Consider the following 10,507-nt stretch of genomic DNA (forward strand, 5'->3'; position numbering starts at 1 on the left):
CAGCAGTACTCCCACAGGTAATGAAGTGCCACCAAGATAAAGTTTCAGCTTGCACTTTGGTCCTGGTTTCGCAGGAAGCAGTGATGGAGCTTTCCGTAGCAACGAGCGTGGGTAAATGTTTCTCCTTGCTTATCTCGGGCCAACTCTTTGCTAGAAAATTTTATTAACAGAAGCTGCCTTTTCTCATCACCGATTCGCATGCAGCCAGAATTATATAACCTAAGTTAACAAAATCCAAAGACCCTGTCACCTGATTTAAACTGCCTGCCAGAAGGATGCCAGTCCCTCAGCAGCGGCAGGCGGCCAATATCGATATGTCACTCTGCCGCAAGGGTGCTGGCAGCTGTCAGTCACTGGGTCAGCACCCACAGTGCACCTGGGCTTTTCCCAGTGCCACCTCTCGCAATAAGGACACCTGGCTTCGGCAAGCACCAGTGAGCACCTCGGTTTTCAGGCAAAGCAGCGATGTCAACAGCTGGGAATCAACCAGAGAGCTCAGAGCAGAACTTCCCTGACTCATTTTCCTGCCAGCTTCAAGCATCGCTTGGTCGTTGCTGCTGATAGCTGCTTGGCTTGTGGTTCTGTGGGGCATCATCGTGTACGAAAGTTGTGCTGTTTCAGGTGTACCAATGCTGCTAAAGCAGCACGACACCTGCAGTGCAGATGCAGTTATCTGCATATATGCAGTTAGCATAAAAATGCCGTCTGCCTGCACTGCTTGTGCCTGGAAAGATGGAGAATAAAGCAGGTCCCTCAGCACTTCTCATATGAAGGGGCCTCCCACCACATCCCCCAAATGTATGATCATAGGAAACTGTGAAAAGCACATCTGGGCAATGAAAGGTATTTTCCTTTCTTGTTGAGACGTCAGTGCTGACAGGCTCAAGATAAATAGTGTGAGCCACAGAGGAGCTACAGGGAGTGCATGGGGATGCAGACCAGGAAAAAAACCTGAACAAAATTGGCTCTACCCCACCCTCTGGGTGCCAGAGATCAAGGAGCAGGGAAATACCTGGCATTTATTCCCCTCAGCTGCCTGTCACGAGTGAACCGGAGGTTGTTGGAGGCTGGAGACTCAATGGGCCAGCAGTGATGGCTGTCGCTGCACCTCCTGTAGCCTCACTGGAGCTACAACCCTGCATAAATACATCCCTGCCTGTGCCTCTGAAGTACCCGAGGGCTGAGCCACCCTCTCCTCTGAGACTCGAGTCTGCAGCAGCCGAGTGGCCATGAAATTATTATTCAGCCTACACGGGCACACAGACACACAGACAGTACCAATCGTTATTTGCAACCGCTCGCTTCCAAATAGGCTGGAGGCTGCGCAGCTGGAGAAGGGCAAATGCCCCACTGGAGGCAGCGTTCATTCCCAGTGTAACAGGCGGACGGAGCAAAGGACAAAGCCAAGCACCGGTGCGTGTGGCAACTGGCCCCACCAGGCGAACAGAGTGGGTGTTCTCACGTAACGCCTGCTCGTTTTCCGTGAAGCACCCTGGCTGTTAGGACCCCTTAGCTACAACTCAATTTACTACGTGGCTGATCTCTGGAGTCAAGGCTGATTCTTTCTCCCTAATCGGTTTATGGAAAAGTATCTGGAAGTGCATTGGTACACACAAAACGCCAAACTAAGCTGGTCCTTAGCAGGACTCCACTAGCAAGAGGAGCCACCTCCCAGAGCAGAGAATAGCTTGCAGATATTTTCTGCAGCGATCTCTGTATCACCTTTCACTTCTGTGACTGATGCAGGGATAAAGAAAGGGTATGCGGTTGAAGCAGGCTCACACCCTGATGTTTCCCAGCTGTTGGAGCCTTCCCTTGAGACGGCCGCCGTCTGTGCAAATTACAACAGCATGAATTACGCCCTGGGATCCAAGCCACAGGAGTGTTTCCAGGATTGCTCCAGCTTTTCGCTATTCCAAACATTTTGCAAGCCCCTCCTCTTCTGCTGCTGAAGTTTCAGCTCTTTGTGTCCTCCGTGCTCGCCGAGTTTTCCACTTCCATTCCTCGTATTTTCCTTGGTCTCAACTTTCAACTGAAATTTCCACGTGTCCAGTCCTGCTTATTTCAACTTTCCAGACCACAACCCATACATTATCGATGACTCCACCTGCTGGCTATTCGGCAGCCCAGCATTTGTATCAGAAGGACTGAGACACACGCTGCTTACTCGTATAAACATGATCACAAAACCGTACCCTTAGATTTGATGTTTTCTGCAAAGATTATCGGTTTTCCTTTGCACAGAAAAGTACTATGTGAATTTATGATAGCATTGTACCAATAAGCGCTTGCAATCTGCTTTTGCCCTTCTGCGATGCTGTTTGTTGCTGATACAGCACACATTTCAAATAAGATTTGAAAACATACTTTATTTTTTATGTGATTTTGTTACTCTAGAAATAGTTACTGCCTCTTTGGCCTCAGATTCAAATTAGAAGACGGCAATAAAGCACAATAAATACTCTACATACGAGCCAAAAGGATATTTTTAAAGTTAGGCAAACCCCGGTTTGTAAAGAAAATCCTCCGTATGTGCTACATCTGCATAAATACTACGAGTCTGCACCAAAACCCAATGCATACACGAGCACAGAGCCAGCTGGGGCAAGGGAACCGACTCTGTGGGAGCACAGAGAAATCCTTTTCTTGTGATTCAGCGTGACATTTAAGCGCTTGCTTAACTTTAAGCATGAGAAATATCATCGCAATCAATGAGGTTATTGATACGAATTGTTGGGACAAGGCAAGTGCTCCGGTGCCCCTGAGCCAGGGCTGTGCCTTGCATGCACGGCCAGAGCGGCTCTGCAAGATGCAGGCAGGGGAAGCTGCCGACATCTGTCTCAGACCATGTCCATCTGTCCTGCCAGTTGCCAATGCTATCTTATCTCCAAGAAAATTAAATTATTTCAGATGCAATTTGTACCACCCCCCCTCCCCACTGAAAACAAAAAGGCTAACCCTCTCTCCCAGAATCATCCGAAATCCAGACAGCACATAATCCACTACAGGAAATATAAACGCCTAATGCAATTTTATAGGCGGCTGGAGGGTGCCAAGTTTGCTAGCCCAGACAATAGGTTGCAGATTTCTCTGTGGAAAACAAACCAAAAAAAAAGAAAAGTAAAACAAAAATGAAAAGGTGGGGGGGAAGGGCTGGGCTGCAGCTTTTCTCGGTGCTCCCCAAACCTTGGGAACTTCAGCTGTGGCTGCTGGCAAGAAGGGGCCGCTAATCCCACAGCCTGTAGCAATCAGAAACACAGCCATATTTAGTCATGTTTTCCAGCCCCTTCTCCTATTCCTGCCGGCTGAACAACCATTGGGAAGGCGAGCAGGGCTACAAATTCAAGCTGAAATAAAACATTACAAGCCCATGCAAAATGCAGAGGGGGAGATCCACAGCCCTGCGAGGCTGATGATAAAACCATATTGGAAATCCCTCCCTGCCTGAGTGACCCTGGAGCTGGCCGGGAACACCGGCCCTGCACCGTAGGGGCTGGCCGACCCAGAATTCGGCTGTATGACTCAGGATTACCACTGCCCTGCTGGCCCCCTCCCTCCCGAGGCTCGCCTCAGTCTTTATTAATACCACTTATCTTCACACAAGTTGCACTCAGATGGAGTTAAAGGTGGTTTGGGTAACACGGGTTAAATATGGAACAGGGAAATTGCCATAGTCTCCCAAGTATATGCTGTAAATTCAGGCAATTTAGGGTGAAGGGGAAAGCTGGAGGCAATCTGAGCGTGTTCTTCAGCAGCGGAAATGCACAGGTAGGGCACCTAAATAACCATAACTGTGGTACCAGGCTATAACCATGTCACTCTGGAGGAGTCACTTTAGTTTTATCTCCTGGACTCACACTGATTTTTAAAGACACAGTATTTTTCTTCCCTTGTTTCCCATTCTCCAGCCATCAGCTTTTGTGAGTGCCTTAGCTGTACATCACCTACCTTTATAACGCTTATCAAATACACTTTGTATTTGACCTCGACACTGAGTTTCCTCAGTTTGCAGTATGTCTTTAGAGGTTAACTACAATATCTGCGTAATGGAGTTTACCCTGGATAACACCCACATTCTGCTTAATGCAAACTTACATCCATGCATCTGTACGCACCCATGTATAAGCTTATACGTACGTGTACGCACACACACACACGGACAGCTTTAAGAAAGCCTCAGCACCGCTCTTTTCTACTCCTGGCAGGGGCGTGCTTCATGCACTCAAGTTTCGGGCCCCTCACCGATACCTCTCCCAGGGCCTCTGTCTCCTCCAGCTGCCCATCCCACCTGGAGGGGGTTGCTCTGGACCCCCACCACCCACACAGTGCCAAATGCTGGGTCCCAAGAGAGCCCCTGGGCTCCTGCTGTTAGAAGGTCACTGGGAATTTGGGGGCTTAACTTGCACCCTCCTCTGGAGCTGCCTGCTGGCCTGTAGCAATGGAAACCTGGATGTGTCGGTGGATCCGTCCATCACTAACATCCCTTCCTCTGCTCCAGAGCCAGCCCCTTGGAGGTTGCATCACTCCCCCTCTGCTTCTGTGGTTTTTTTCTTTTCTTCCCCTTTCCTGCAGCAGGAACTTTCCCTTGGGAGCCATTAGTAGGGGAAGGGAGACGAGGAGAAACGAGAGCCAGAGTTTCAGATTGTGAACAGGCACAAACTCAGTCCTTTGCTGCCAAAACCTTGCCAAAGGCTCCAGAGCGAGCAGGACCCCACACGCCAGGGGCTTCCTGCCCTGCCTCTGCTCAGCCCTTCTCTTCCCCAGCACCCACTAAGGGCTCTGCTGCATACCCAAAACCACTCTGTATCATACCCCAAAACCCCTCTGTAGCATACCCAAAACCCCTGGTCCATCTGCCTGTGGCCCTCCTGTGTCACTGCGCCCAGACCCCTACTGGCACCGACATCACGCCATTCCTTTCATAAATTGCTCAAGATCCAGCTAAAAACCACTGTTAAAATGGTTTTTCGTCTCCTCTACTTCTGCAGGGTGACTGCTTTAAAATTAATTTACAGCAACACTCTCCATTTAATGTGAAGCTATTATCAAGCCACCACTTGGTTCGGAAAAAGCTCACCTCACACTGTCATCTCTGCGCTGTGATGAAACACCAGCTTAGGTGTCACGGCACCAAACCATTCAGAAACAGGCCAAAAAATGACCAGCTGCAATAAACATCCCCTGTGTGCTGTAGCACTCACAAACTCACTGAGAGGCGTGCGATCCCCTACCCTCCTAAAACCAAGCTCCTGCTGCAGCGTGCAGGTAAAGACATTTGGTCCCGGCAGAGACAAATTCCTTTTGCACTTCCTCCGCGCCAGCGAGCGCAGCACGCCTGCCCAGGAGAGCAGATTATAATCAAGCTCAGCAGGGCTCATAATCAACATAGGTAAGTACACATCGCGTCTCGCTGTGATTCGGAAATAAGGCGACCCCTTTTTGCCTGCCGCATCCTTGCTAATTCATCCCCTTCCTCCAGTTTTCAACCCCTGAGAAATTTCTTCAGCTGAAACCATTCTTCATTAGTTTTCTGAGACACTTAATTTTTAAACGCATCTCAGTTCATCAGTCACAGCTGGTATTCTCCATCCACAATTTCCACATCATCCTCTAAAGCTGTAATTTCGCAGTAGGACCCTACCTGAATCACAGACATCCCCAAATTTTACCCGACAGCTTCTGTATAAGCCTATGCCCAGCTGCAGACATGGGTGTGAGCTCTCTCTCAAGACAGATTTTAGATTTTCACCGCTGGTCTTTCTCCCACCAATGTTTTGATATTTATTTTTTTTAACGAGGACAGTTGTTCAAATTGCAGAGCAGGAATTGCTACAAACACATCTTATATTCTGTGAAACGTTGTTCTATGACTGGCTCTAGCATCAAAGCATCTGCTGGGTAGTTCAAAGAGAAGAGAAGAGAAAAAAAAGGGAAAATAGAAGGAAATTTAAAAAAGGAAAAGCCAGTAAATATTTAATCTATTTGCTGCTCAACAAAACTAGAAAGCAGTAGCATCAAAAGCATGAGGGAGCGATAACTATCCTGGTGCAGTAGCTGCTCAGCTTAGCAAGACGGTCTGTGCTGGTCGCAACCAGGAAGAAAAGGCAGTGATTGAAAGCTGAGAGACAAAGGGAACAAATTATGTCAAAACATAATATTAGCATCTGCGCAACCCGACACTGCTGCTTGGTTTGCTCTCACCCGGTGACTCGAACACGATGGCTTCACCCTGCTCTGTGAAGGACAGGACCCTAGTGTCAGGCATGCGAGGAGCGATGCAGAGCTGGTAGAACTGGGAACGTGGTGGCTGTGGTCATCCTGGTGATGGTACTCGGGTTGTTGCAATCGAGCCCTTATCCCCAGCCTAAGCAAGAGCCCAAATGCCTCATTTTTAGTAACAGCACAGGGGTTACCTGCCCACATAGAGGCAAGGGCCCTGTTGGGCAGGCAGGAGGGTTGCTGGGACCAGCTGGAGGGGTGTCAGGGAGTCTCTACCCTGTGCTGGAGGAAATTGAGTGCAGAAAGCAGCTGTGAGCTCTCCTGGTCAGCCCGAGGTGGATGAAAGCCCCACCAGCCTGCAACCACTCACAGGGGGGCACTCTGTCTTGGTGGGACAGTCTGAAGCTCAACTTGAGAAGGGTTTCCTGCCTCTGAAATACCCCTGCCCCAGAGACACCAGCACAGGGCTCGACCCCATGCCCCAGCAACCAAGAGGGGCCCCGTGGGCTCCCACCAGGCACCTCTCACCTCCCGCAGCACAGCCACAGCCAGGAGGAGAGCACTGGGCTTGCCATCCCTGGCTCTTCCCGCCACAGCCCTGGCTGTGGGGTGTTTCCTTCCTCCACTCCAGCAGCCAGGAAAGGCTTTGATGGGGGAAACCAGGGTCATCTGCCCGCAGCAGCACTCCTGCCCATGCACTGCTCGCCAGTGGTGAAGTGGGTTTTGGGAGCCTCCCGACTTCAGGGCATCTCCCTTCCCTGCAAATACAGATGATTTTTCCTAGGAGATGAAGAAGCCCAGCTCATGCGTTTTGCTCGGTACGAATGTCCCGTGACAGTTTATTTTCATCCTCCTGCAGCTTTTAATGGTTTGTGGGGGTGTCACGAGGCAGCCTCTCCTGCTGAGCGAGCCTTAAGGTATTGCAGCCCTACAGAGAGCAGGTGTCTCAGCACACAGCTTACAAAGGTGCTGGGGGGATGCTGAGGGAAGATTTTTGGGGGACTGCTCCCTCAAGGTCCTGAGAGCAGAGCAGGGAACAGCTCGTCTGTCTTCCCAGGGGACCAGAACCTTGAAATGTGGCTTTGTAAAGAGGCTGTTTTCAGACAATCCCACACAAAAACCTTGGATGCAGCTCTTCCCATGCCGTGCCCCATGTCTGTATGGTGGATGCCCACCTCCTCTCTCCATCTCGCACCTCTTTGCTCCTGGGTTAGGAGAGAGGAGCCACAGAGAAGCTGCAATCCGGTCTCCCTCCATGATTTTCTCCCTAACCCTTTGTCACAGATGGAGCGTTACACACAGCCATGATTTAGCAACAATTTCAGGTTTATTGGAAATGCAAAGTGATTTTTAGCAATGTTTAATCAATAACCAATTTCTGTGTTAAAGGTGATTCAGAAGAAAATAGATGATAAAATAGTAACTTGGTTACAGATCACAGAATGACAAGATTCAAGCTAAAACATTAAGGTATTCTAAATATATATGTGTGTGTGTGTGTGTGTGTGTGTGTGTGTGTGTGTGTGTGTGTGTGTGTGTGTGTGTGTGTGTGTGTGTGTGTGTGTGTGTGTGTGTGTGTGTGTGTGTGTGTGTGTGTGTGTGTGTGTGTGTGTGTGTGTGTGTGTGTGTGTGTGTATACACAAAGCATGCAAATAAACAAAAGATATTTGGCGCCAAAAGTATAGATTTCACAGAATCACAGAATCTTAGGAGTTGGAAGGGACCTCAAAAGATCATCCAGTCCAACCCCCCTGCCAGAGCAGGATCACTTAGACCAGGTCACACAGGAGTGTGTCCAGGCGGGTTTTGAATGTCTCTAGAGAAGGAGACTCCACAACCTCTCTGGGCAGCCTGGTCCAGTGCTCTGTCACCCTTACAGTAAAAAAGATTTTCCTCAATATTCAGGTTGAACCTCCTATGCTCCAGCTTGCACCCATTGCCCCTTGTCCTATCATTGGCTGTTGGTGAGAAGAGCCTGGCTCCTTCCTCCTGACACTCGCCCTTTACAAATTTATAAACATTAATGAGGTCACCCCTCAGTCTCCTCTTCTCCAAGCTAAAGAGACCCAGCTCCCCCAGCCACTCCTCATAAGGGAGATGCTCCACTCCCTCGATCATCTTTGTGGCTCTGTGCTGGACTCTTTCAAGCAATTCCCTGTCCTTCTTGAACTGAGGGGCCCAGAACTGAACACAATATTCCAGATGCGGTCTCGCCAGGGCAGAGTAGAGGGGAAGGAGAACCTCTCTCAACCTACTAACCACATCCCTTCTGGTACACCCCAGGATGCCATTGGCCTTCTTGGCCGCAAGGGCACACTGCTGGCTCATGGTCATCCTGCTGTCCACCGGGACCCCCAGGTCCTTTTCTGCCTGGCAGCTTTCCAGCCACTCGTCCCCAAGCCTGGAGCGCTGCATGGGGTTATTGCAACCGAAGTGCAGGACCCGGCACTTGGCCTTGTTGAAGCTCATACAGTTGGCCTCAGCCTATTGATTCAGCCTATCCAGGTCCCTCTGCAGAGCCTTCATACCCTCAGGCAGATCAACACTCCCTCCCAACTTAGTGTCATCTGCATCTGATTTCCACTCTTGTATAAACAGATGCATATAAGTAAAAGGCAAATGCATATAAGCAGAGCAATGGATAAAAAAGCCAGCTTATAGGTAAAATTTCCCTCTTCTTGAACTTAAGAGCAAATACAACGCATCAGCATTCCTCATAACTGAGTATGGAAGAGGACTGGCTTCACCCTGGCCTTTCATCAGCTCTGTCAGCAGATGACCCTGAGGAGTTGGTGCCTGAGAGGCATCCCACCTCAGGGGAGACACTGGCCACAGCCTGCTGCCATCCAGGAGATCTCACAGGGTCTCCCTTTTGGGTCACATATTTACTGGATGCCGAAATAATTGACTTTTGTCAGAACTCTTGTGGCCACAGTTCTTGTCAGGATCTTGGCAGCTTTCAGGGTGGGTTTGTGATGGGGCAGGAGGGATCTCAGGTACCTCTCCCAACCACAGGAGTTCAGGTGCGGTCAGGGAGTGCCTGACCCTCCCAACTCACCGTATTTGTGCTGGGGCGCAAAGGTACCAGATCGTCTCAACTCACTGCTCCAGTGAGCAAGATCAGAAAGTGCCCGATTGTCCCAGCTTACAATGGCCAGTGCTGACTCAGAACTGTGGCACCTGGGCTGATGTTGGCATCACAACTCAGCCCAAGGGGAGGGGGGTTGCACCACCACATCCTTGTTCATCCACTGCCCAAAGCAAAGGAGTGAGGTCCCTTCACAGGGACATGGTGCCAAGCTTTGCTTGTTCTCAGTGTCCGCCCAAAGCTTCGCTGGGGCTGTGCTATGCCCTGCAAGGTGAGTCCCACCGCAATTTCTTAACTGCAGATCCTCGCTGGAGCATCAGCCTTGTCCTTGAAGCTGCCTCCCAGCAACTTCCCAGGTGAGAGGGAAATGGTGAGCTGGGCTTCAAGCAAAAGCTGATCAAGAGCTTTATCCATGCCTTACCCACAAGGACACATCAGGGCGAGACAGCTGGGTGCCTTGTGCTTCCGAAAACGATGAGCAGGCGAGCTGAGAGCTGCGCAGCACGCAATTACATCGACAGCAAAAAGGATCAAAAGCCCGCACAGCAAATTGGGCTGTGTGTTACCTCGTTAAAGCCGTTTTTGGCTGTGCTGGTACCTCTACTTCAAAGCCCACTGCAGTTCCTAGCGACACCATTAGCACTTTTCATGCAAGCCAAGAGCCTTGCCCGAGACTGCAGCTGGTCTCTCCTCCAGAGGTGAGCTCCTCGCACCTGCACCAGCTGCAGAAGAGGATTTGGGAGGCAGAAACAGGCTCTGAAAGAGCTGGCTCCAACCCAGGATGAAGTTGGCAGCACAGGCAGGGTGCATGCAGCCCCCGTGCCCCTCTCAGCCCCCCGTGGGGAAGTGTTGAGAAGGAAACGAAACAAGCAGCTTTCGACACATGCCCGCTGGCCACGGGGCAGCCTGGGGAGGCTGCATCTGTCCAGCAGCCTGCAGGGCTGGAAGATTTTGCCAGGGTCCTCTCAAGCCCCAGGGTCATCCCAGGATTGAGAAAAAGGTTTTGGGAGGGAAGAGCCAGGGCTGTCTCAGTGCCTTTGTGCCTGGGCTAGGAGGAGGGATGCTTCCCTTGCTGCCGCACCAGGAGTGCTCTGTGCCAGGAGTTTGGGGGAGGAAAAGTGAAAGGTGGGCTTAGCTCTGGTGCGATGCTGTTTCTTTATAAGGTAACACAGGGAGATGTTTCCCTGGATACAGCAGGAA

Source organism: Mesitornis unicolor, unplaced genomic scaffold (genome assembly GCF_000695765.1).
Source record: "Mesitornis unicolor isolate BGI_N332 unplaced genomic scaffold, ASM69576v1 scaffold25343, whole genome shotgun sequence".
Lineage (NCBI taxonomy): Eukaryota > Metazoa > Chordata > Aves > Mesitornithiformes > Mesitornithidae > Mesitornis > Mesitornis unicolor.